General features: G+C 40.0%; 1 pseudogene; it reads left to right on the forward strand.

The window, feature by feature from the left end:
- The first annotated feature begins 21,995 nt into the window (after positions 1–21,995).
- On the forward strand, positions 21,996–24,450 carry LOC148031064 (uncharacterized; annotated as a pseudogene).
- The last annotated feature ends 1,088 nt before the right edge of the window (positions 24,451–25,538 follow it).

Consider the following 25,538-nt stretch of genomic DNA (forward strand, 5'->3'; position numbering starts at 1 on the left):
CACAGAAGAATGACAATACTGGAGCTATAGGAGCCCAATGTTGGACTGTTATGCAACAAAGGGATGCTCAGGGAGTTTAGGAATAATTCTCCAGAAGAGAGCTTGGGGAGATATTGCGTGGTTCAAGAGATCTAAGAGCTCAAAGGCAGGTAGGTGCAGGTTTGGCTATGGCTGCCAAACAGGGCAGTGAGAAAAAAGAGTAGAAGATGAAGTCTTGAGCTGGACTGAGCTCAAGCTGAGCTAGATGAAAGTGAAATGAGCTGAAGGAGTAGTGCCATGCCCGTCTATGCTCTGATACCATGTGAAAGATGCGGGATCTAGGACATGACAGTGAGTTATGGTGGATGGAAGGAGAAGAGTGGACTCATGATGGAGAAGACAAAGACACTATTTGTTACACAAGTGAATTAGGTTCCAAGATTGAGACTTGGACTCATAAACACAATCTTGTGTATGTGGACAATGACACTGACACTTTACTGAAAAGAAAAGAGTACTATCATTGCATTAAGAAAAGGAAGCAAGTACAATGCTTTATAGGAAAGTAGGAAACTGCAGTAGGCACCACTATGCATATGGGATAGGTAAGCCTGCATGTCCTTGGCCCTGAAGCTTCATACAAAGAGGCTGTCAATGAGTGTGATTACTGAATCTCAACAAAATAAAGGAATGTTTCCTTGGAAGATGACATTAAGCTGATTGCTTTGATTGTGCTTGATGCTTAATTGGATTAATTAAGGAAGGATATTTGCATGGGTGGAACATCTCCAAGATCACACCGCAGATTACTCTAAAAGGCCACTGCTCGATTCATAGGCCGAAGGTCGAGTGGTGAAAAGGCCAACCACAGAGAGTGTGTCTCACTCCTAGGTTGCTTGGGGTAAATGGAGCTCTGGAAACCCCTTGCGGAGAGTCCGGAACGGAGCTATAGACTACCATGAGCCCAACGTCTGGGGCATTGGAAGATCCTATTCTAGATACTGGATAGAAATTATAGTGCCATGTGATTTGGATTGGGTACTTCTGTTGGACAAAAGGGATACATTATGGGCAAGAGACAAACAGGTCTGTTCTATGGCAGGGTGGTCCCAAAGAACTAGGAGGCTTCTCACAAGGTTTTACTGTCGTTCGACTTTTAGGTATGACTAAGTTAGAACCCGACTCATGCCGTTTTAGGGGACTGGAATGGGACTATGCCCTACGGGCAAAGAGGTTGAGTGGCGCATCCCTCTCGTTTCACATTCTCTTTGAACCAACTGCGGTATGGATTTGCTTTGGATTGGGTATCTCTGCATAAAGTAGGATGTCCAAAACCCGACGCTAGGATGCTGTCAAGAGACCTTGTCTACTAGAAACCCAAATTTTAGGTCAATCCTAGTGGATTCCGGCCGTGGACATTTCATTGCGAGGCGGACTTGGGAAACCCTAGGCGACAAACCCCATGACATTCCATGGGAGTGCCGAGCAGCATTGCTTAGACTTGTCTCTCAATGGACTGCTAAAAATGTGCCTGGGCAGTCAATAGGCGGGCACATTACACTAGCCTATTAAAATTGCAAGCATCATATTTTCAATAAGCTTTATTGTCATTAAGGGAGTTGACTATGACATCCTAGTTGGTCAACCTTATATGAGAAATGCATGACCAATCTTGAGGATTGGCATAACAGCCTAATGTTCTTAAAAAAATGCATAGAGGCTATTAGGATTGAGATGGATACTTGGAAGTCCTCACTTGTTGACCTAGATGATATCTCTGTCTTGCTAAAGGGAAACACCAAGACCGTATCAAACTATGGTCTGCTCACAAAATACATCCCCTGTCCTGACAACTTGCCTTTCTTAGATGGCAAGGAAGATTTTAAGTGAATGGCCACCACATCGAAGAGTGAAGAAAAACAGCAAATTCCATAAACCACACTTTCCACAAGAAGATTGAGTTGGAAGAAAAGGCAATGATGGATTATGAGTTTTTTGACTCAAAAGACATAGAAAGTGCATACACACTCATTGTGAATCAAGGGACAAAGACTCAACCATAGGAATCTAAACAATCAACTATGACACTAATGGGCATGCAATTGAACAAGTCATTGTTGACTTCAAGCCTAAGGAAATGTATGCATTGCTTGTCGGCAGGGTAGTCAAGATGGATTGTGATAGAACTTGGTTAGAGTACTTGGAAGTGCTAGATGATGAGTAGGTAGGACTTGCTCAAACAAACCTAGTAACCTTATATGAAATCGGGACCACTTTTGAGCTATGACTACTAAGAGAAACACTCTCATCCAATGAAGGCTGCAATTTTAACCACCCCGAGTCGAAACTCGGCCCAAATATATTCAAAAAAGGAGATCAAGTAGTGGTGCTACTTGGGACTAATTAGGAAGAACAAAGTATGAGCCCAATCCTCGCCAAAGTCAATAAAATCACTTTGGTTGTAGAGGTAACAAGTCTAGACATGTTTTCATTGTTGATGACCTTCCTAAGACAAGGAAGCTAATCTTATGCGTCTCTTATAAGAGTGCAAGGACATGTTTTTCCGGTCATGTGAGGAACTTAAAAGAATAGACCCCAACATTCTCACCCATAATATTCCCATGTTGTCAAATGCAGTGCCAATTAAACAATGTCGTTATGCAATGAATGCTAAACATGCCAATATATTCAAGAAGGAAATTGCCAAGCTCCTAAATGTTAGATTTATCTAGAAAATCAAGCATATAGAAAGACTAGGTTTCCCCCATCATCATTGTGTTAAAGAAAAACAAAAATAAATAAAGTGTGCATAAATTACAAAAAAATCAATGCAACAACGAAAAGAGACAATTGTGTATTGCCTTATACCAAACCCGTGTTGGAAAGAGTCACGGAAAAGAAAGCCCATAGCTTCCTTGGCAAGTTTTCATGCTACAACTAGGCATAAGTTCATCCAAATGATAGGCACAAAACAACTTTTTCCATCAAAGGGCATGTTCACATACATCATAATACCCCTCAAGCTAACCAATTTTCCTATCACTTTTCAATAGCTATTGTGCACAATGTTTAAAAACATGCTCCACAAATGGTTTGAAGTATCTGTGGATGATCTCTAAGTAACATCACAGGGTAGAATATCTCAAAAAACTTAAAGAAATATTTGAACAATGTAGGAAATATGGTCTCTCTTTGAACCCCTTAAAGTGTTAGTTTTGGATCAAGCATGAATACATTCTATGGCCCCTATATCATTTTGGTTCCTTGCATTGGCATGGCCAATTGAGGACAACATCCTACTCCACCCTTACCAAGAAAGACTTCTCAGTGAGAGGAAAAACTTCATATTGCTAGCCGAATAGGTGTTGTCTTGGTAGATTTCTTGGCCTATATAACACTTGTGGGTATCTTTTCACATGACATGGATCATTATGCAACTTTTGAGTATAACCCTCACCTTTACGACTACTTTCTACAAGCCTCACCATATGACACATCACCTTTTCCATACATAAATGTGCAAACATACTTGGTTTATTATTTATAATTTATTCAATGTAAAATAAAAGCACACGTCATGTGTGATTTTGTGATTGAAAGATTTAATTTAAAGTAAAAAATATGATTTTGAAAGTGCCAAAGCTAACTCCCATTTTTATATCAAATGTCAAATTCTTAAGGCAAAAATTTTTCTTAACTAGAAGGCATTCATATTAAGTGGGCTCCCTATTCAAATGGCAACTCAAGCACCACAATAGGGAGTAAAGGCAATCAGGGACACCAAGTATGATGAAAAAATAGTGTTTTCAACCTAGAATAACAACAAGATTTGGCTATTGTTTGTAACTGTGGAGTGTTGGGGAGCTGAGGTCTTGCCTTTTGGAAATTTAGATAAAGTAATAGAAAGTAGTAACATGGCCAAGAAACTCAAAGAAGACTATGGACTAGCCACTTATGTCAAAGAAATGTGTGGACCTACATAATTATTGGGATGCTTAACCTTCATTCAAACCTTCACACTAGAAGCCAAGATAGGTACGATCAGTATTGGAAAAGAAGCTAGAAGAAAATTGTCATGTGGCCTTTACACCAAAGTTGGTTGAGCTTGCCCTAAACATAAACAAGAAAGAAGAAATATATGATCTAAGAAAGAATGCAACATTGGTCACTGCTAGGTGGAATGAGCACATAGGGCTGAATAATGATGGAGTGTTGTTCATCACAATTCAAGATGAAGACTTAATAGTTATAGCTTAGGTATTCCATTCCATGTTCACTTACTACAACTAGCAAGATTCCAAATGGACTCAAGGAAGACATATTGACTAGGAACATTACCAAGAAAAATCTAAATCACTTTTGGATTGATAATATTGTGGAATCACTTACAAGGGCTAGGACAGCACTATAAAAGGCTCACGAACACTAACAAGTGCAAAGACTAGGTTTTGCATATAACCCACACATTTGCACTCAATTGACTAGTCTGCACTACCTTGGGAGATCCTTTTGCAAGAACCTTCATGGCAAAGCCTAGAAATAAGAGCAAAATTTAGTTCCCCTAAAGAAAGCACAACCATTATAGCCATAATAATCACTACCACATAGGATAAAGAACAAACTATAGGAGGACAATGCACAACAAGGATAGACATAGGAGAATGAGGAAAAAGGAGAAGGAAAATGGAAGAGGAGAATGATATAGCAATAGAAGACACCAGAGAAGAGGTGAGAAGGGAGAAAAGGATAAAGGCATGATGGTCAACCTCACTCCAATTATACAGAGGCACTAAGAAATTTAAAACAACAAGAGCTAGTAGCATGCTTGAAGGAGCATGAATATTTCCTCACACACATGTGTTTATCCTTCCAAGAAGAATTACGTAAGAAGGAAGAAGAGTTATATAGAAAGGAGGAAGATCTACGTGAGAGGGAGGAGGAGCTAGCAAGAAAGACTAATGCAAAGTTAGTAGAGGGAGGTGAAACTACCAGCATGGAGAAGGAGAAAGTCAATTGTTCTAATACCCTTCAAACAATGCAAACAAAATTCATGGAACTAAAGAAAAGGTGATTTGTAGAAGAGTCTATTACCTCCAAAAAGGATGGGCAAGCAGCAAATGACTCCATAGCTAGCTTTCATGAGCAAGGTGGTCAATTAGTATATACAAGAGGAAACATGTCAGTGCTAGAGCAACTATGCGACAAGCTAAAGAAGAAGAAAGCCCAAGTACTTAAAGACAACTCAAAATTGCAAGTCAAGGTTGGATAAAGTACTGGAAACATACAAGGACATTTGAAAGCAAACTAAAATGCAACAAGACCTCCACAATCAAATAGAGAGTAAAAGCAAGGAACTAGAAGAGTTGAAGATACAAGCCAAAGGGATGGAAAATGTGTAAAAATAAAGTGAGGAGGCTAGAAAAAAGTTGGTAGAAAAACTGGAGTGCAGATGGAGCAAGAAAGGAACAAGGTGGCAGGACTACCCAAATAACTTGCAAATATTCAACAAGCCCACGTCCAACTACAAATCACCTTCATGAGCCTATAAACCATCCTAGAGGCCAACCTCACAAAGATAGTTTTAAAAAATGGTAGATAAAGCCAAATAGGCTCACTTGGATACATTGCAATGCATGGCTACTAATATGGGTAGTGTCGTCTTGCAACAATATAAAGAGCAGGTAGCTATGTGCAAGAATGGCATCCCTACCTAGCAAATAATGTATCGTGAGGCAATAATTGATGCTATAAGGTTCCAAACAAATTATGTTGAGGAGCTCAAGGCCCAATTGGAAGTGGCCACTGCAACCTTGGAAAACTATGATTTTGGAGCAAATTTCATATTGATGACCTATGAGCATGCAAAGGAGAGACTAGTGGCCCATCTTTGCCGTCCAAGTACGATGAGCTTAAATTGAAGGACATGGGGTTCTTGGTAACTATCTCTTCATCATCAAGTGAAGGCCATGAACTATTGATAGAGGAAACTTGGAAGCCACCCTCAGTGATGACCCCTTCATAGGATTGGGTAGAGTTTTTAGATTATGATCCACCACCCAAAGGAACGAATGATGAGGTTCAAAATCCATAACAAGACATAGACAACACCCAAATAATGGATGCCTATAAGAGGACCTTGAAAATACAGAGATCTGAGCTATAGAAAGTGAAGGATATTCCTTTAAACATACAAGAGATAGAAGAGCAAGGGGAAAGCCCATAAGAACTTATGCATAGGTATAGTGAGAGGCAAGAACAAGGTGCCATGGTCATATTTGATTTTAAAATATATGGGGACTTTAAATTCAAGAGACCCCCCCTTGAGAATAGTGCACTTATTAAGATAAGGAAAAGATTGGTCAACAGGATATGGAAGCCCTTTACAAAAGTTGCAAACTTACATGCACTCAAAGGAGCAGCCACATTGCATTGAACAATAGCCTAGAGAAGCATTCCCAGTGTAGCCAGAATGGCACCACCCTATTCTAAAAATTGAGAGGATTTATTGGGATGCCTTTTGCTATATACATGAAGGACAAGGAGCTGATCCTATGTATTGTCCCCATACCCTCATAGGCACAAAAGATATAGTGTAAAAGGAAGAAAAGATAATGAAATAGGTCACTTGAGTGTGCCAACTTTGTGTGAGCTTTCTTTCTCTAAGTTTTTGCCTCTACTACTTTGAACTCCCATGTACTATTGAGAGAGGGAGTGTGTGAGAGAGAATGAGGGAGAGAGTGTGACTATGAGAGAGTAAGGGAAATGGCATGAAGTTCTTGGTGTTTCTCTTCTCTTTCCTTGTCCCTGCATCCTTCTCATGGTGACTTGAGGCTCATGATGGCAACCACATCTAGGTCAAGAGCTTATAAAATAAGATGGCAGCATAAAGATCGTGAGATATCCTTCAACATGCAAGAAACATAAGATCGAGGTGTGTCTACTATAATCTTAGTACTATTGGTTACTATTATTGTTTATGAGGGTAGCTAGTGATTAAGAGAGAGAGGTAAGAGATGAGAGCTGGTCTACATCTCAAACTCTTGAAACAATAGGAGCTCCACACTTATCCTATCATCAAGCACAATTGTGGTCTAACAAGCATATATAAGGATTAAAATAGTATCCTTCTCATTGATTAGCTCCATGTCAAAGATATGTATAGGCAATAAAGTACAATTACCTTACTTATGCTAGCCTTTCATTTCGGAAAATTGGGGTATAGGTGAGTGATTCCACACTCAACACAATGTTGATCTGTGTACTAAATCTAGTCTTTAAGGGAATTTTGTAGTCATGTACCATATCCATCTATATTTCAAGATTTCTATTATTTTGCAATGTTAGATCATTCCTCTTCCTCTACCACATCCTAAGATCATGACATGAATTGGGTTGTAATCCATAAGGATTGCATTGCCATTATCACCATATGTAATATAGAGGTTTGTGTATTCCTCTTCCTCTAGGTATTCCTTGATAAAATGTATAGGAAACTAAGGCAACAACTAAGGTGGTGGCCAAGGCATACTTGGCAATGGACTATGTAGGCTTTGTTGGCGCCATTGGCTATGCATGAGAAGCTCCCACTAGCTTGTAGGAAAATCTTCCCGAGAGGTCACCCATTTGGGCAATGTCGTCACCCAAATGCACTTAACTACCAAGTGACTATCCACTAGGCTAGTTCTTTTTGTTATTCTATACTACAAACGTAGTTTTAATAAGCTATTCTTGGGAGGGTTTCCCAAGTCTTTCTTCCATGAGTTGGCATATAATACCTCATTAATAATAACAATTATGTTCATATTTAGAGCTAGTTTTAAAAATGTGCAATTTCATTTTCAACATAAATCATTTTTTGGAATGTATACACACATTGTCTATTAAAATAAACTACGTAATGGGGACATTACAACCAACCAATGGGTCATTACTTAGATAAGAACTAAAAACCCATACTTCCAATCGACATCAACAATATTCATTTCTATACTTTGGATTACAAAAGGCCAAGTTATTCTTAAGGAACATGCGTGGCAAGTCCTCAAAGCTAAAATGGGAGCTTCGAAAAGCTTTATATAAAAGTAGTACAGATTTGGAAAGAGATCCCAACATTAAGAATGATTGTGTCAAAGTTTGGTATTTCTTTGATAAGCTTGTGTCCATATAATGTTGAAATCTTGACAAAGCCCTTCAACTCAATCTAAATTCCATCAAGAAGTTAAAACTTTTACAAAAGTAGTTATCAATGCATGAAGAGAAATGAACTTCGCTTAGTACATGTCACAGTATCAACTTCACTTCTATTTTATTTTGTATATATAATTTAGTATTGCAAATCTAATATCAATACCCAATGTCTTTGCAACATATATTGTGCACCCACGAATCATACTTTTTGGAGAAGTATGGATCTTTGTTAATTGTAAGATATGCTCAATGCCCCACCCTCGTAAAGTGCCACCAATGGTCCATGGTGCCTCACAGAGCTAGGGGGTCTCAAGGCGGCTTACGGCCCCCTGACAAGGGTCTAGGGGTAGCATCCTCAACCCATGCCAATTGAGAGGGATAGCCATGTGAGCTAGGAGATGTAAATGCCATCCATGCTAATGGACCTCCCTAGGAACCATAGCATTGCAAATGGGGAATCAATTGTTGGGGCCTAGATATAATGGCAACTACCTTGTTGGGATCCACAACAATGCCATCACCTAAAATAATGTTACCCAAAATAACCCACCTTTCACAACAAAGACACATTTCATGGGGTTCATAGATTGACTTCCCCATGGTAAAAAGAATATTCCTCAGAATATTCCCTGACTGGCTAGGGAAGGTTCATAATATGGTCGGACATGCTGACTAGACCAGCTTTTTAGGCTATAAAAGAAAGACCCCTCCAAAGCCATTGTTAATCTATCTTTCGCCCAATCAGAGTTATCATAGCTACCCTTAAGCTCTTTCCCTATCATCTATCTAGTGAATAGAGCCATCTTTTTATCAATTCATTTGAAATTAAAGTATTTATGTTCTTCTCATATTTGATGTGTATTCTCTACTCCTTGCTTAGATTCTATCTACTACACCATGTAATTTCTACATTAATGTGGAGCACGTAGAGAGAAGTGACATTACATGCTTGTGGTGTGTATTTCAAGAATTCTTGCCATAGAGGTCACAGAAGAAGGAGTTACCTCATTGTAACACTAGAAAATGCAAGGGTCATTGCCCTGGAAAAATCTATTAGAAATGAAACAAGTTCACAAAAGTGAAAGATGGAGAACTAGTAATATAGCATTTACACATGTTATATGGCATAGTAGAAGTAGATGATACCAAGCTCCAAATTGGCTTCTACCTAAACCTCATAAATTTGTTTCTCTACATCTGAACCCCCCCTTAACTCACTTACAATTTAAACAAAAAGGACATAGTTAATTTTCATAAATCACTCATTATTTATCTCTAGGACTCTAAACTTGCTCTCTCTAAAGAAATGGCTCATATAAAGTGGACTGCACAACCCCATCCGCTTCCTAGCCAAATATCAAACTTCTCACCATGGCAAGGGTAAAGCATCCCAAATTTCTCATGCCATGAAGGCTCATATTTTGCCATTGGCCAAGATCATTGGACAACAAGAGAGAAGCTTGTGCCGAATAAATTCAAAATAAAGAGACCACTTGAGAACAATGATGACACCTTCGCCAAAGATGAGACCTATATGCCATCTAGTTGGGGTAGAGATATAGTGTCTAGCAATGAGAGCAAAGTAAGTCATAGTGGAAATGAGGGGCATGGAGATGAAACAAGCATTGAAATGGATCATGATCAAGACCACATTTCTAGGAGCAAGCAAACCCACTCAGATTTCAAGCATGGAGATAAAAGAGAACATCATGGCCATGGCAAAGGGCCTATGATGATGCTTGTTATCAAACACCCCATACTTCCACGACCCCTTACCCTTCCTACACAATAATAGCCATCTCCATTAGCACCATCCATTGCACAAGCAACACAACCTTACTAAGAGGGCCAAAGAATATGACCTCCTATAGTAGGACTACCAGGGCAATGGATATGGAGGCACAGGAACTACCACTTGAAGGCCTTGAGAGAGTAGGAAGTATCAAAAGAGCACGTACATGTTGATTCATAAAGCACCATTTTCTTGAACTATCAAAGAGATCTTGTGGAACTATGAAGATGACAAGCGAATGCAAAGTGCAGCTTTGGAGGCCCTGCAAGGAGGCGGCTAAAGCTAGCTTACTTAGCTTATTCGAAGACAGGTGTCTCTATGCCATCCATGCAAAGTAGAGATGTGGAATTGGCTAGAAGAATTAGAGGTGAACAATGTAGTTTTTAGACCATTTTCATCATTTCTCTTTTATTTCAATGCATATAATGTATTTACTTGCATAAATTCATTACATTACATTTCCAAAGTAATAAATCCATTAGTATCAATTAGCATTCCCATTAAAATGTCTTGCAAATTAGGCCATGAGAGAAATATGTTGATAATTAAATTTTGATTAATCAAATACTAAATTTGATAATACAAAATTGCACTCCCTCCTTTCTTCTTATGTTGGTCACTACATTTTTGCTAATCTCCCTTCATCATCATTGATCCTTTCTAATTACTCCTTAATCCTATTGAATTCTCCTCTCTCCGTACTCCACCAAGGGCTTTAAGAATAGGAACAATGAGTAGGAAAGAGAAAGAAGGGTAGAATGACCATGTTATTCACTACAAATGTGCATTTGTTTATTGTCAACATCTCCAATCCTCTCCAAAATATGATGTGTGTGTTTTTAATGCTCTTTTCTTGATTCCACAAATTCCCTCTTCATATGAAACTCAACTTCTTATCCTTCTTAATCTTGGAAACCATTCCCATTGTCCAAACTTGTTCCACTTGTACCCCTCCACATCTCTATCCCATTTGACCTATGTGAGGTCCTACTATAGAAATTTTATGGCATTCATGTCTAGACTCTACCCACAAACACATTGACTCATTTTCTAACTCTAAGTTTCCAATGTTTCCCATATAAATATTCCAATCTCCATCCACTCCAACTACTCCTTTGCACCATCAAATCGAATAATCTGACCACACTTTTTTTAAAACAATGTAATATATAGACAAAACTCATCCAAAATGATGACAAATAGTGACATAGCTATAATTTAGCAGGTATCAACTCATCAAAATCAAAAAATATGAAAAGTCTTTTTGAAGCAATTGGCTTTACCTTGGAAGCTTATCATCTCTAATTTATAACTTGCAACAAGAAGTATCACCCAAGATGTCCATTACTCTATCAAGGGTAATTGCACCCTTTGATACTTACCTTGAATCCATGAAGGCAACTAATTTTGAGGATTTCCTAACACAAGCTAAATCCTGGATAAAGACTAATGGGATCAACTTCATTTCAACTAAGCACCCATCTTACAAAGAGCATTGATGGTGTACAAAAACGGCCAAGACTAAAAATAATACCAATGCTATGAATTGGGATGACGTCAAACAAGATTCTCCACTCATTGATGCCTCTCATGTGATGAGATTGGACACCCTTAGGCAAACTGTCCTACACTAGCTCAAGTAGATGGTAAGAAAACAAGAAAAAGAAACTTCAAAAATGATATATGTGGTCTAGGTCCTCGGCCATTCATGCCAACCATCAAAGATATAGTAGAATTTACTATAACAACTTCAAAATCCTAAGGAGTTCCTTATATCATGTATCCAACATGTAATCATGTAGTACATGTTGAGCAAATTATAATGCAACTTGGATAGAATAAAGTTTGCTTCAAAGAAATTTCCCAAACTCTTTCCTAGATAAGGATATCTCAATTTCTTTAAGGAGGGAGAGGGTGTGATGACCCATCCTATCCCATATGACCTCCTATCTCCCACCAATTTGAAAACAAGCCGGTGCCACCTCTCACCTCCCCCTCCATACAAACTACCTATCCCTCTCCTATGGATTCCATTACCTCCTATCGATCGCATCCACCCCTCCTTTGTTTCCTCCCCTCCTTTGGTTGCCATTTCACCCCCTCATCCACCTCCCCTCCCTCAATTCTCTCCTCTCTTGCCAGCTTGCCTCCCTCTCTTCTTCTTGACTAACACGTGCTCCCCCCTTTGCACTCATCACCACTCTAGGTTGCATTTATATTTCTTGTTATCAAAAAACTTATTTAATATGTTCAATATCCATGTATAATTGTATAATATCTTGATTAATAATCATTGATCTTTCATATGAAAGAATTCTTTTGTGCAAAAGATATGTTCCCCTATATAAGTCTGAACCCATAGTTTAGAATTTCATATGAAAGAAAGAGAAATGATTATAATTTGAGCTCACAATACTATAGCCTATCTTGATGTGATTTTTAAATTTATTTGTATATTTTAAAATAAAAATAAATGTAATTTAAGAAACAAATAAGAAGAAGTAATTTAAGAAACAATGTCAAAAATTAGTAACAACTTGGTTCCATACACCTCAGTTTGTGGTTGCATGCATCCTACATCAACATGTTTAGAAATTAGGATTAGAAAAAAAATGCCCTAAGGTTATAGGACACCTTGGTGCGATATATTTGTATCTTGTAAGTTGCATCATGTTTAGAACAAAGTGAGTTTTTCTTTAAACTCATTGTAAACATTGGGTTGGTGTAGCATGCATGTAAACAAGCCAATAATTATTGTATAGCACGATTATATTGTGCACCAATATCTTTATTTCATACTAGCCATATCGTAGCATGCTTATGGAAAACACTAGCATATTCAAGCTGGAAATATCCTAGGAAGAGTGCTTATCATATAGTATAAATAATTTAGACATCAACATATACTAATCCTAAATTATTTGTTTATGACAACAAAAAGGATTGCGATAAACCTATGATAGTGACTCATATGGATTTTTTAAATGTGATTAATGAGTATTAATATTGATCATGAATTTATATTTCATTTTAATCATGATTTGAATGAACTAAGTGTCAATATTGATCATGATTTGTATTTTCATTTCAATTGTGATTCTATGTCAAAATCATGAACATGAATGTATAATTATTGTAGTGCTTTGGTAAACTCATGGCTAATTATAATGATTGTATCAATCCAATAGAAGCATGGAAAATTAGAGACTAAAGCTTTAAGAATCTAGGGCAAGTAGGACCGTTTGACCTATTGAAGCTTCCTAATGATAGGGATTCTAAGGATTTACCTTCATGCAGTTTGAAGGAGTTGAAATAGTTGTGTCCAAAGCACTTGCTAAGAGAAGAGCTATTTCACAAATCAAACACTTGCAAGGATACCTCCACCTTGAAGTTCATTGATTATCAACATTTCAATTTCATGAAGGTCATTCTCAGATGCATCATTGAAGTGGAGAGGGTGATGCCTCACAATATGCAGTTATCTATATACCTTGGCCAACAAGTCTGTGCTCATGGAATCTTGAAAAGAAACTTGGACTAGACAAACAAGCTTATCAAATTTGTACTAGCCTAGCAATGAGTAGTAAGATGAAGAGATCATGCAAGAATGTGTCTCAAAAGTGAGGGGCCTCTATAAGTGTATCCCAACCTACCAAGAGACCCACCACCAAGGCTGTAACCAAAGCTTTCACCAAGGGTATCTGAGATGAAAGGATTTATGAAACCATGGCAATTAACTTGAGTCTTAGGTGCTCAAGCATGAATGACATGCTTGACAAAGAAATCTACATTGATGACATTTGTCAAGAGAGAAACCAAGACAAGAAAGCCATAGCTACTAAACTAGACCCTCAACTAAGCCATAGCAAGGCTAAAATAGGCAACGCACAAGACCTAATTGTAGTTTAGAGGGTGATGAATGATCTAGCTACCATGGAAAACAATAGCTTAATATTTAACAATTTCGAGTAAAGCTAATACAATGGACCTTCCTTTAGCTACAACAATAGTTTCCCAAACAAAACCACCCTTCCTTGAGCTAGAAACAATGGTCTCCTAAACAAAGCCAACCTTCCATCAGCTATATCTCTATTAATTCTCTAAAAACTCCAAAGCAAATATATATTTGAACACATTTTCCTCTCTCATTCTCTAGTAAATTAGCGATTTGTCTGGATTGGGAGGATATCTTTAGATGGTTATGTTGCACGGTACCGAGACATCATATCCTCATAGATTATAAGTGCATGTCTATCATGATGTTAGGATGAAGAAGAGGGTGAGGAATGATCTAGCCACCATGGCAAACAATAGCTCACTGGAACTGCAGATAACCAGGACATGTGTCTAGACCACTCCATGATGCCCCAAAATGAAGGTGCAGGCACCCCACATGACGTATTTTTTATAGGTTTTTTACATTTTCCCTCTCTAGCTCCCAACCATCCTTGACATTATACATGGCTGCGAGCTGGAATCCTTCTTATAGCCCAAACGATGTCATGAAGGATTGTCTCCACCACCACTTCCTCCAAAAAATTTGGTGATATTGCCCTCGGAAGGCAAAGGGTCCTCAAAGTTTAGCTTTCTTGTACCCTTTCTTCTAGTAGGTATGTTTTTGGTCATATACTCAGGCCTGTGAGAGGCGTTGGCTTCCTCTGACCTCACTTTCCCATCAATCTTGCGTTTTCTTGCTACAGTCACATTGACCCCTCGAAAATCGAGACATTTATGCAATTCAGTTCCTCTTGCCACATCCTCAACCATCCTTACCATTGCTCGAGGTGTGGGGCTAATTCCTTGTTGTAGTCGACTCAAAAGCTTCTCTGCACTGGGTCCTGCACCATGGAACTTTCCACCAATGAATGCATGTCGTTTTGTGCTCTGTAGTAGAGCGTTGGCCAAATCACTGACACATGCATCTCGTACAAGTTGATAGATCCCTTGAATCCCTCCCCTGCCAACCAACTTACATGCATTGGCTCTGCCAAGTTTGTGGTTGGAATATGAGCAATATTCTCTACCACCTGGAGAAAAATATAGCACGAGAAGGTATGGACTATGAGAAGACAAATGCATCATACGTCACATCCTACTATTACGAACTAGTCTTACCCCGACAAAGTGCTGCCTCCAATGTGGATATTTGATATGCCACCGACTAAGCCAACAATCCATTGCTGGTATATTGCAATCCGCAACTTTCCCTGAGGCCCACCAAGCCCGAATGAATCGATATTGCATTGTTGCATCATCTTCCGTGACTGCACACCTCCACATGAGGCACAAGAGCTTATGCTCATCTTGAATACTCTTGTGCACATACTGTGATGTGTGTATTTGGAGACTTTGTTCCCAATGAAATAAGCAAGATCTCTCCCTTCCTTGCATTATGTTTTCTAGACCACCATTGAACACTGTGCGGATGGCCCTCCAATTGGCAATTGCCTCGTCTGCCATGAATCCTCGAAAATCAGCGCTTGGGTGTCCACACTTCTCCATCACCTCATTCATCCTTGTCCAAAAAAGAGCTTGCGCATATGTATCCTCTTCTTTCATCTCACATATTGCCAGAGTCATCAACTCTTGTACACTACAAAAACACAAGAAAGGAATGGGAGAGTAAGGAAAACTATGTTGCTTAAGTTTGTGTTGTGACGGTAGAATTAGATAAGAGAAACTACCTTGGGTCATACACATGTGCTGCCATGGTGGTTCAATCATTAATGCGATGCACATGGTCAAAGCATACCGAGCTATTGTGTAGGTCCCAAGTGCCATTCCTTTGCATACGATTCACTAAGTCAACCCCTGAGGCTGGCCTAGTTGTTGATATTTTGAATATATTTTGAATATAAAGCACCTACTATCATTGTCAACGGCTTGCCCAAGAAATAGACTACCATGGAAAAATCTGTATGCACAAGGTTGCTTTAACTTTACAAGACGAGATTCCATTCCCTGATCACTCTCAGTGCGTGCTGCATGGACCATGTGTTTGAGCCTGCATGCACAAAATATTGATCTTCATATGCATGGCCTTTTAAAGATATTTTGAAATGTGTTGTGAATGGAATAATATGTTACATGTTCCTCTGAATGAGTGGTTGGAGTTCCTTGAGCATCATCGAGAGTTCAATGTCAGATATGGGGACACCTTGCTCACGAACCAAGGCACCCATCACTAGCCTTCTAGCCACAATCATTTGTAGGTATCGAGGTCCAGCTGCACTAAAGTCTCTTACCATTTCCTCTACGGTCTTTCGCACCTCTTTGACATTAGCTCTACATGTGCCTCTTTGCACTTCATGGTTATGTGTGCCTTGATGAATAAATAATCTTGACATTGGCCTTGCTGACATCACATAATATACTACACACTCGCACTTGGAGAGCAGGATGGGGGGTTCTTACAATAGAAGCATCCAAGGCTTCCAAGACCAACAACTGACATTCCAACAGTCGGTATGGTTGTACTGATTTTACTTGCATTGCATGCATTTGGACTTGATTAGTGTGATTTACTTACGATAGGATACTAGAACCATGTCATGTGACTTTGCAATCAATTTAATGATAGTGGAGTGAATGAAGAATCTTGCACCTGTCCATGCCACCTTGTTTGGGGAGCTAAAAATCAACCTGCCAATACAATCTCAATTGGGACACTCTAGCTCTCTGATACATTTGCTTCGACAAACAGTACCAAGGAATGCCATTGATGTTGATGTGGGCTTTGTCCAGCAATGGCCATCATACTTTTGTTCCATACCCTCCATTGGACGCATATTGTCCCCAACCCACAAACCTGCCAGGACCGGCACCCCCTTAACCAACCCACAAGTCCCCCCTCCTGGGTGCCACTCCAAGGCACACGACTAAGGTGGCAACCAAGCATAGACCTTGGTATCTTGTCCTTGGCATACTTGGTAATGGGCTACGAAGGCTTCGTTGGAACCGTTGGTTGTGCGTGAGGAGCTGTTGAGATATCGAGCTCCACTCGTGATATGCCAGGGTGACCGTTATGCATTTATGTCACCGACTTGTTAGTTGCAGATGCGGTTGGTACACCGCCCATGAATAATAGCTAGATGACAGCTATCCTTATCTACTCTAGTTCGTCGCTCAGTTAGTATGCCACCTTAGTTAGTTGAGTTTGGTTTGAGACCCATATATAGGGTTCTTCTATTTCTTTGTACTAGAGTTCTTTTGGCTTACACACAACTAAGAAGAGGAAAACTGTTTTCAGCCTCCACCTGTGTATGTATTCCCCCATTGTGTAAGTGAGAAAGCTACAAGTGAGACTCCTTCCTTCTCTCCCACAATCTTGTCATGGTATCAGAGCCTTGTTCGTGGTAAGGAGCTCAAGAAAGCAAACCAAGTTCACGGTGTTCTAGTAAGAGGACCAGTGTTGCTTTCATTTTTCTGTTTTGGGAGCAAGTCTCTGCAGGTAGCACAGCCGGAAAGTGCAAGAGTGCATTGTCTCAGATTGAGAGACCCTTCACAGTGTAGCAAGAGAGCAATATATGCTGCGGGAGTGGGCTTTAGCCCTTGGTTGCCCTATTTTTTTTATTCGAGGCCATTTCGGGGCCTATTTTGGAGGCGGAAGTTTTCCACATGCACTCAGGAAAAGGCCCTATTTTATGCTGTGTGACCACTGTTCTACAGGTCGGTGAAAAGTTACTGTAGAAATTGCATCGTATGCCTGTGCGCAGAGACATTGGGAGTTACAAAATCATCCTTGTTGCCTATTGATGCAAAATCGTCACTAGGAAGTGACTGTGTGGTCAAATACCACTTTCGTCAGTTTTGCAAATTTGCCCTTGTGAGACTGAAGCTGTGTTTTTTGCAGTGACAGAATTCTTTGCAGTGTTATGTAATGGTGTTTGATTCTCTTTCACAGATTGTCACTGAAAAGCTTGACAAGAACAACTTCCAAGCATGGAAGTTTAGAATGACGAATTTCCTTATGGGAAAAGGATATTGGGAATTCGTTGCAGGAAATGAAGAAGAACCAGTTCTTCCTGGTGTTCCCAATCAACAGCAAATGCAGGCATTTAAAGGATGGCATGAGAGAGCCAGGAAAGTTATGTACTGGTTGTCTATCAGCATTTCAAACTCTATGATTGTGCATATTCAGGACACAAGTACGCCAAAGGAGGCGTGGGATACTTTGTCAAAAATGTATAGCACAAATACGCAAGCCAGGAAAATGCAGCTCAAGCAAGTGTTGCACAATGTGCAAAGAGAAAGTATGAGCATCAATGACTACCATATCAAGGTGAAGAAGACTGCAGATGCACTGGATATGCAATTAGTTTTTTCGCCAAAAAGGGGTCGTCGGTAGCCCCTTAATGGGCGAAATAAAAACCACAAATCTAGTTGGGCGAAGGAAACGAGAGTAACAAAGTGATGGAAGAGAGAGAGAGAGAGAGAGAGAGAGAGAGAGAGAGAGAGAGAGAGAGAGAGAGAGAGAGAGAGACAACATGAATAAAGCAATGTTTGAATGAGTGTGTATAAGCTTCTACTTTGTATGATTATCTCATATGATGCTTCTAGAAGTGTAAAGATCTACTATTTAGAAAATTATATCTCTCTCATTCACTCGTAAAGTTAATTAGGTAAATATTTGTTAATTAGTTGAGATAATGGGGGGGGAGAAAGGGTGATGAGAGAGAGGGCATGTGATGTGTGTAATTTTTTCTTACCAGAAAGGGGTCGATGGTATCCCCTTATCAAATGAAAAATTTTCTGGCAACCCATTTCTTTCCAGAGTAACTTTTCACCCAACTGGATTTGTGGGTTTTCTTCGCCTAACAAGAGGCTGCCGTCGACCCCTTCTTGGCGAAAAAACAAACCACAAATCTGAGAATAGGGACCAATAGGGTATGTGTTTTTTTTTCCCCGGGTGGAAAAAAAACCCATACCCTATTGGAATCTATTCTCCCCATGTTGTATATTCTCAGATTCGTGGTTTGTTTTTTCTCCAAAAAGGAGTTTCCAACAGCCCCTTAATGGGCGAAAAGAAAAACTCAAATCTAATTGGGCAAGGGAAGAGAGAGTAACAGAGTGATGGGAGAGGGATGAGAGAGAGAGACAACATGAATAAAGCAATGTTTGAACAAGTGTGTATAAGCTTCTACTTTGTATGACTATCTCATATTATGCTTCTAGGAGTGTAAAGATCTACGATTTAGAAAATTATATCTCTCTCTTTCGCTCGTAAAGTTAATTAAGTAAATATTTGTTAATTAGTTGAGATAATGGGGGGAGAGAAAGGGTGATGAGAGAGAGGGCATGTGATGTGTGTAATTTGGTCTTGCCAAAAAGGGGTTACCGACAACCCCTTATCGAATGAAAAATTTTCTGGTGACCCATTCCTTGCCAGAGTAACTTTTTACCCAACTGGATTTGTGGGTTTTCTTCGCCTAACAAGGGGGCTGCTGTCGACCCCTTTTTGGCGAAAAAACAAACCACAAATCCGAGAATAGGGACCAATAGGGTATGGGTTTTTTTTTCACCCAAGAGTGGACAAAAAACCCATATCCTATTGGTCCCTATTCTCCCCATGTTGTATATTCTTGGATTCGTGGTTTGTTTTTTCGTCAAAAAGGGGTTGTCAGCAGCCCCTTAATGGGCAAAAAAAAACCTCAAATCTAATTGGGCAAGGGAAGAGAGAGTAATAGAGTGATGGGAGAAGGATGAGAGAGAGAGAGAGACAATATGAATAAAGCAATGTTTGAATGAGTGTGTATAAGATTCTACTTTGTATGACTATCTCATATTATGCTTCTAGGAGTGTAAAGATCTACTATTTAGAAAATTATACCTCTCTTTCGCTTGTAAAGTTAATTAAGTAAATATTTGTTAATTAGTTAAGAAAATAGGGGGAGAGAGAGAAAGGGTGATAAGAGAGAGGGCATGCGACATGTGCAATTTTTTCTTGCCAAAAAGGGGTTGCCGGCAGCCCCTTATTGAACGAAAAAAATTTATGGTGACCCATTCCTTGGGAGAGTAACTTTTCACCCAATCGAATTTGTGAGTTTTTCTTCACCTAATAAGGGGCTGCCGGTGACTCCTTTTTGGCGAAAAAACAAACCATAGATCCGAGAATATACTGCATGAGCAGAATAGGGACCAATAGGGTACAAGTTTTTTTTTTTCGCCCAAGAGCAGGAAAAACCCATATCTTATTGGTCTCTATTCTCCCCATCTTGTATATTCTCGAATCTGTGGTTTGTTTTTTCGCCAAAAAGGGGTCGGCAGAGCAGCCCCTTAATGGGCGAAGAAAAAAAACCACAAATCTTGTTGGGCCAAAATTTACTATCCAAGAATGGGTCATCAAAAAAATAAATTATCCGACAAGGGGTTGCCAGCGACCCCTTTCTGGTGAGAAAAATTTACACATATCACATGCTCTTCCTCTTTCCCCCTCTCTTTCATCACTCTTTCTCTCTCCCCCTATTTTCTCTCTCCTTCACCTATAAAAGGACACATCCCCCCTTTTCACATTGCAAATAGTTCCACTCTCGATATGTGACTCTCTCTCTCTCTTTCTCTATCCCTCCCTCACTCTCTCTCCTTTATATTTAAAAGGACCCCCTCCCCCTTGCAATTCAACTTCTTATTTTCTATCCCCTACCCTCAGTACGGTTCCGTCTCTCTCTCCCCCCTCCCTCTCTCCACACCTCTCTCTCTCTAACATAGTCACACATACTCTATCTCACCATTCTATCCTAGGTTTTTCCCCTCTCTCTCTCCCCCTCCCACTCTCTCTCTCTCTCACTTATTCACTCACTCATACACACACACACACATTCTCTCTCTCTCTCTCTCTCTCTCTCTCTCTCTCTCTCTCTCTCTCTCTCTCTCTCTCTCTCTCTCTCTCACCTTCCTCCCTCTCTCTATCTCCTCCTTCCTCCCCCCTCTCTCTATCTCTCTCCCTCTCCCTCGCTCTGGCTCTCACTCTCTCTCCTTGTATCTACCTCGCACTCTCTCTCTCTCTTTATCTCTCACTCTCTTATCCCAATGTCATCTCTTCCTCCCCCCTCTCTCTCTCTCCCCAATGTCATCTCTTCCCTCCCTCATTCTCTCTCTCTCTCTCTCTCTCTCTCTCTCTCTCTCTCTCTCTCTCTCTCTCTCTCTCTCTCTCTCTCTCTCTCTCTCTCTCTCTCTCTCTCTCTCTCTCTCTCTCTCTCTCTCTCTCTCTCTCTCTCTCTCTCTCTCTCTCTCTCTCTCTCTCTCTCTCTCTCAATTGGTATTTCATTGGTAGGAAATTGAGAAAGCAATATATCTGTAAGAAGTAACCCTAAGCCCCTCTATTATGGCCAAATCTGATTTCAAAAGGCAAGATCATGTCACCCTTTACGAGGGCGATGAAAGGATTACAGAAGGTTTAGTCCGACAAACGTTCCCCTCACTGAGCTTGCTCCCTAGATGAGTGGGAGTTCTTATCACCATCGTGCATCAGAGGGGTGTGAAGGCCCATGGCAAAGGCAATAGTGAGATTAACATTGAGGAAAACACAATTGTGCAGTGGCCAATTGAACAGACGGTAAGCAGATCCTCTCTTGATTTTTGTTATGATTGCTTTATCTCTCCCTCTTATCCTATTTCACATCATTGTTTGCAGGAAAGAGAGTGACGACCAGACGAGTCTCCCAAGGACTCTGACTTGCCTCCACGATCTACAATAGGACAACAGGCTATTGCCACTGGCAACATGCAATCACAAGGGGGGAGTCGCCCTCCAAGAGCGAGAGGAAGAGTAACACAAACACGATCATTGACTTCTACCGAGCTACAAGCAACCGTTGCAATTTCATGTGGGGAAGGAGTGGCATTAGGAGAAGGTGGGCATGCTTCGATGACGCAAGCAAGGAAGGGCAAGAGAAAGCTTGTACTATCGGAGAGTGATACTGACGAGGAAAGCAATGGCCATCAAAGCATCGAGTCCCCCCTTGTAGCTCGGTAGAAGTCAAAGCATGGCTATATGCAACCCAAGAAGAATCAAACACAAAGAACCAAAAAGAAGCACATGCCACATGCCAGTAAAACAATTGGCGAGACTGCTCTCACAGTCACTTGTGATAAACGTATTGTGCAAGCATGTATAGAAGATCAGTTGGAAACGTTGACAGTGAGTGCTTGTAAGAGATGGTAGCATGATTTAGATTATGGTTTTTATTTATTCACGTTAATTGGACATTAATTACTTCATCATTTCATTCAGATGCACACATCCACCCCTTTGCCACCCATCCCATTGTGTCATTTGGTTTCCATGCCTACAATTAGACAAGTCACATCGAGGTACAAGCAACTCTTGGAAACCTTTTTTAGTAATGGGTATGTTAGAGGGATGGGTATATTTATAGTGTCATTAGAGACTCCAAGACACCAGTGCAAGGAGGTTGATGATATGATTAGAACTAAGTGGGATCCCCATTGGCTAAAGAAGCATGAGGACTTCGAGGTAGAAATTAGTGGCACCTATTGGGCCTTTTTGTCAAATTGCATGTTTTATGTTTGGGATGGTAACCATTGTCTCACATCATGAATGAATGAGATATGCACATGTGAGTGGCCCTAAACTCTAGGACCTTAACATTCTATAATGTGTTTGTTTCTTACATCATCCTTTACATAATTGATTGTTTGCAACAGCCTTTCCAGATAATGCGAGGCAACATGTGCGCGTTGATTGTCGCCTTGTGAAAGTGACAAGTGTGGCAGAGGGGGAGATTTTGTCAGTTATTTCTCGTACAAACATGTATGCAATGGACCATATTCATGAGATCCTAATATGCATGAGATCCTAATATAGAATGTACATAGGCTGGCACAAAAGGGGGTTGTCCATACCTCGTATCCAGACCTTGTTTGTGAAGTAAAGATGCTAGGGCAGGCAGACCACGCAACTATTTTTGACAAGCTAATTGATGAGGCAAAGGCATGGGTGCAAGCGCACAGAAAGCCGGCACCCATTCCCGAATGGTACAAGGCACCATTGATTGCACTGGCCCATGTTATGTGGAAGGTAGGTAGTTCTTCAAGCTATCTTAACAATGTTTTTCCTGATGCATTTTTTCCTAATGTAATGATGTTGTCCCTAATTACCAAGTGCAGGACGAGTATGATATGGCAGTGCGACCGATCGAACAAAAATGGACACAACTCTCCGACTCTGAGTTTAGAACCAAGTGGGGTGAGGCGTACTATAGTGTCAATGAAAAGGGAAGATTTCAAGCCAGACAAAGATATAGAGTCACAGAAGTCAACGAAGTTGGCAGCATGGAGGCTTTTGTATAGGTAGTTCACAATATTCTTCTTTAGTAGCATGTCTACAGTGCTATCTTGCCAATCCATTCAAGATTTGTAATGGTTACTTTGTAAGTCAGGTTCATGTATAGGCAAATGGAGAGGAGGGCTATACAAACTCTGCCAGGAGAGTGTGAGGACTGGGTAAATGTTTAGGAGGATCAGTGCATGTATGAGGATTACCAGATAGAGCAACAGCGGGATGAAGAGGTATATCGAAGATGCCCTATTTTCCTCGACTATCCAAAAGGTGAATACCCCTCCAATGAGAAAATTTTGTACCAAAAATACTCAAGGAAAAAGTAAACACAAGAGACACAAGGATCCAGAGGCATGGTAAGTGAAATGAGTTACATTCTTAGGAGTATATTGCACTTTGTTGTTGATGGGTTCACAGGAAACTGATACTAGTAGTGCGGTAATTATAAAAAGAAAACACAAGAGCAAGCACACATCCAATATCATTGAAGAGAGGCCAAGCAAAGATCATCCCTCATCACCAATTAATTTGGTTTCTCCACACCTAAAAGGTTTGATGTTTTGAAGTACTATAGCCAAGACATCTCTTGTGTCCCTCGAGTAAAAATATTTTCTTGAATATGAATCGTAACCACCAAACCATGTAGGCCCCTTCATTGATACCATTTAAGAGCAGATCGCAATGGAAGGCATCACCGAGGAGGTCTGTGACATTGGCATGGATAGAAGGATACAACAAGTTCTTTCGGATCTTGTAGTGGAGAGTGTTACCTTACACACCACTATAGAGAGATGCACGACAATGACGAGAAGCAGCGAGGCATCACATGGAATTGACACACGTACTATAGAGCACCAAGATGGTAAGCTTGCTTTTGTACAAAACTCATGATGTGAAGGCACGTAATTCTTATTCGTCACCAAAGTAATATCAACAATATTTTTTAACATGTAGAGGGTAGAAGAATTGAGTGTCTTGAATTTGAGGTCACATCAGACGTGGCGTGTGCGCAGAGAGGTAAAGAAACAATGCTTGTGAATTCCACACATGTCATGATTGGATGATGTTAGAGCTTTAAAATATTCTATCATTATATGATGTTAATAATGATGTGTGTCCTTGTGTAGGGAAGGAAAGAATGCAAGAACATGGACTAGCTGTGCTAGGGGACGTGGCAGTTATCGGTAAATAAGCGTGACTCATGGTTTTTTTTTTTCCCACAATACAATGCCAATAAGAATGGTCTATACTTTTGCAGAGGGGGATACAATTTTTGATTTTCAACCTATAATGCTAGAGGATACACCAGCCACAAACATTGGTGAACTTACCAAAGTTGAACTTGCACAAGTCAAGCAAAATCAATAAGGTAGTTTATCAAGGATATGTAATGTTCCTACTAGAGTTCCATGAGATGCGAGAAGGATTCCTTGGGTGGCCACCTACATAGATGGCAAACATGACATGAGAGAAGGATTCCTTGGGTGACTACCTACATAGATGGCAAACACAAAGCTTGCATAATTGGAAGATGGTCCATGGAAAGTCTCTATCAAGTTGGAATATGCAATAGTTCTTCATCTTCTATGAGTTATTAGATTAAACTTAGCCACAGTAATCAATAATCTTTTAGATCTCATGTACATTTTCAAGAATGTTGGTAGCTTGTTGTGGAACCACATCATAGGAACTAGAGATACTTTAGGGACAATGATGGATTTGAAAGAGATAGGTGCTATGGAGGCATATTAGTCTCATAGACCAACCCAAATGGTTGTGTACAACTATCTCCTTGGATTTTTTCCACCAAAGAGGAGTGCAGGGAGCAATGTCCCTAGCGTGGAGGAGGAGGACATGCAATAAGTGGAGGAGAAAGGCTTGCAAGAAGAGGAGGATGAGGTGGGCTTGCAACCTAAGTCTATTTTATGTAGCCTGATATAATACCTCTTATAATGTGTAACCTAAGTCTAATTTCTTTAGTTTGATATAATACCTCTAAACCCATGCCTACAAAGACATGGATACTATTCGCCCTCATTATACTAGTACTTGTCACTTTGGTATGGTTGGCCCCATGGAGACATATATGCTATGACCCCCCGTCATGTTGTTGAAGTGAAGCATCACCTTGATAGCAACAACTAGTCTACATATTAAGAGGATATTGTAAACTCTCTTGTGAAGAGTCACCTTGGTAGTGGCAATTGGTCTACATATATGGGGGGGTTTTGTAGACTCTCTAGCTTTATTATTAAGTATTTACTCTTTTTTGTGTTATTT

Source organism: Lygodium microphyllum, chromosome 9 (assembly GCF_053477565.2).
Source record: "Lygodium microphyllum isolate KBCC chromosome 9, Lygodium_microphyllum_v1.1.10, whole genome shotgun sequence".
NCBI classification, from domain to species: Eukaryota; Viridiplantae; Streptophyta; class Polypodiopsida; order Schizaeales; family Lygodiaceae; genus Lygodium; species Lygodium microphyllum.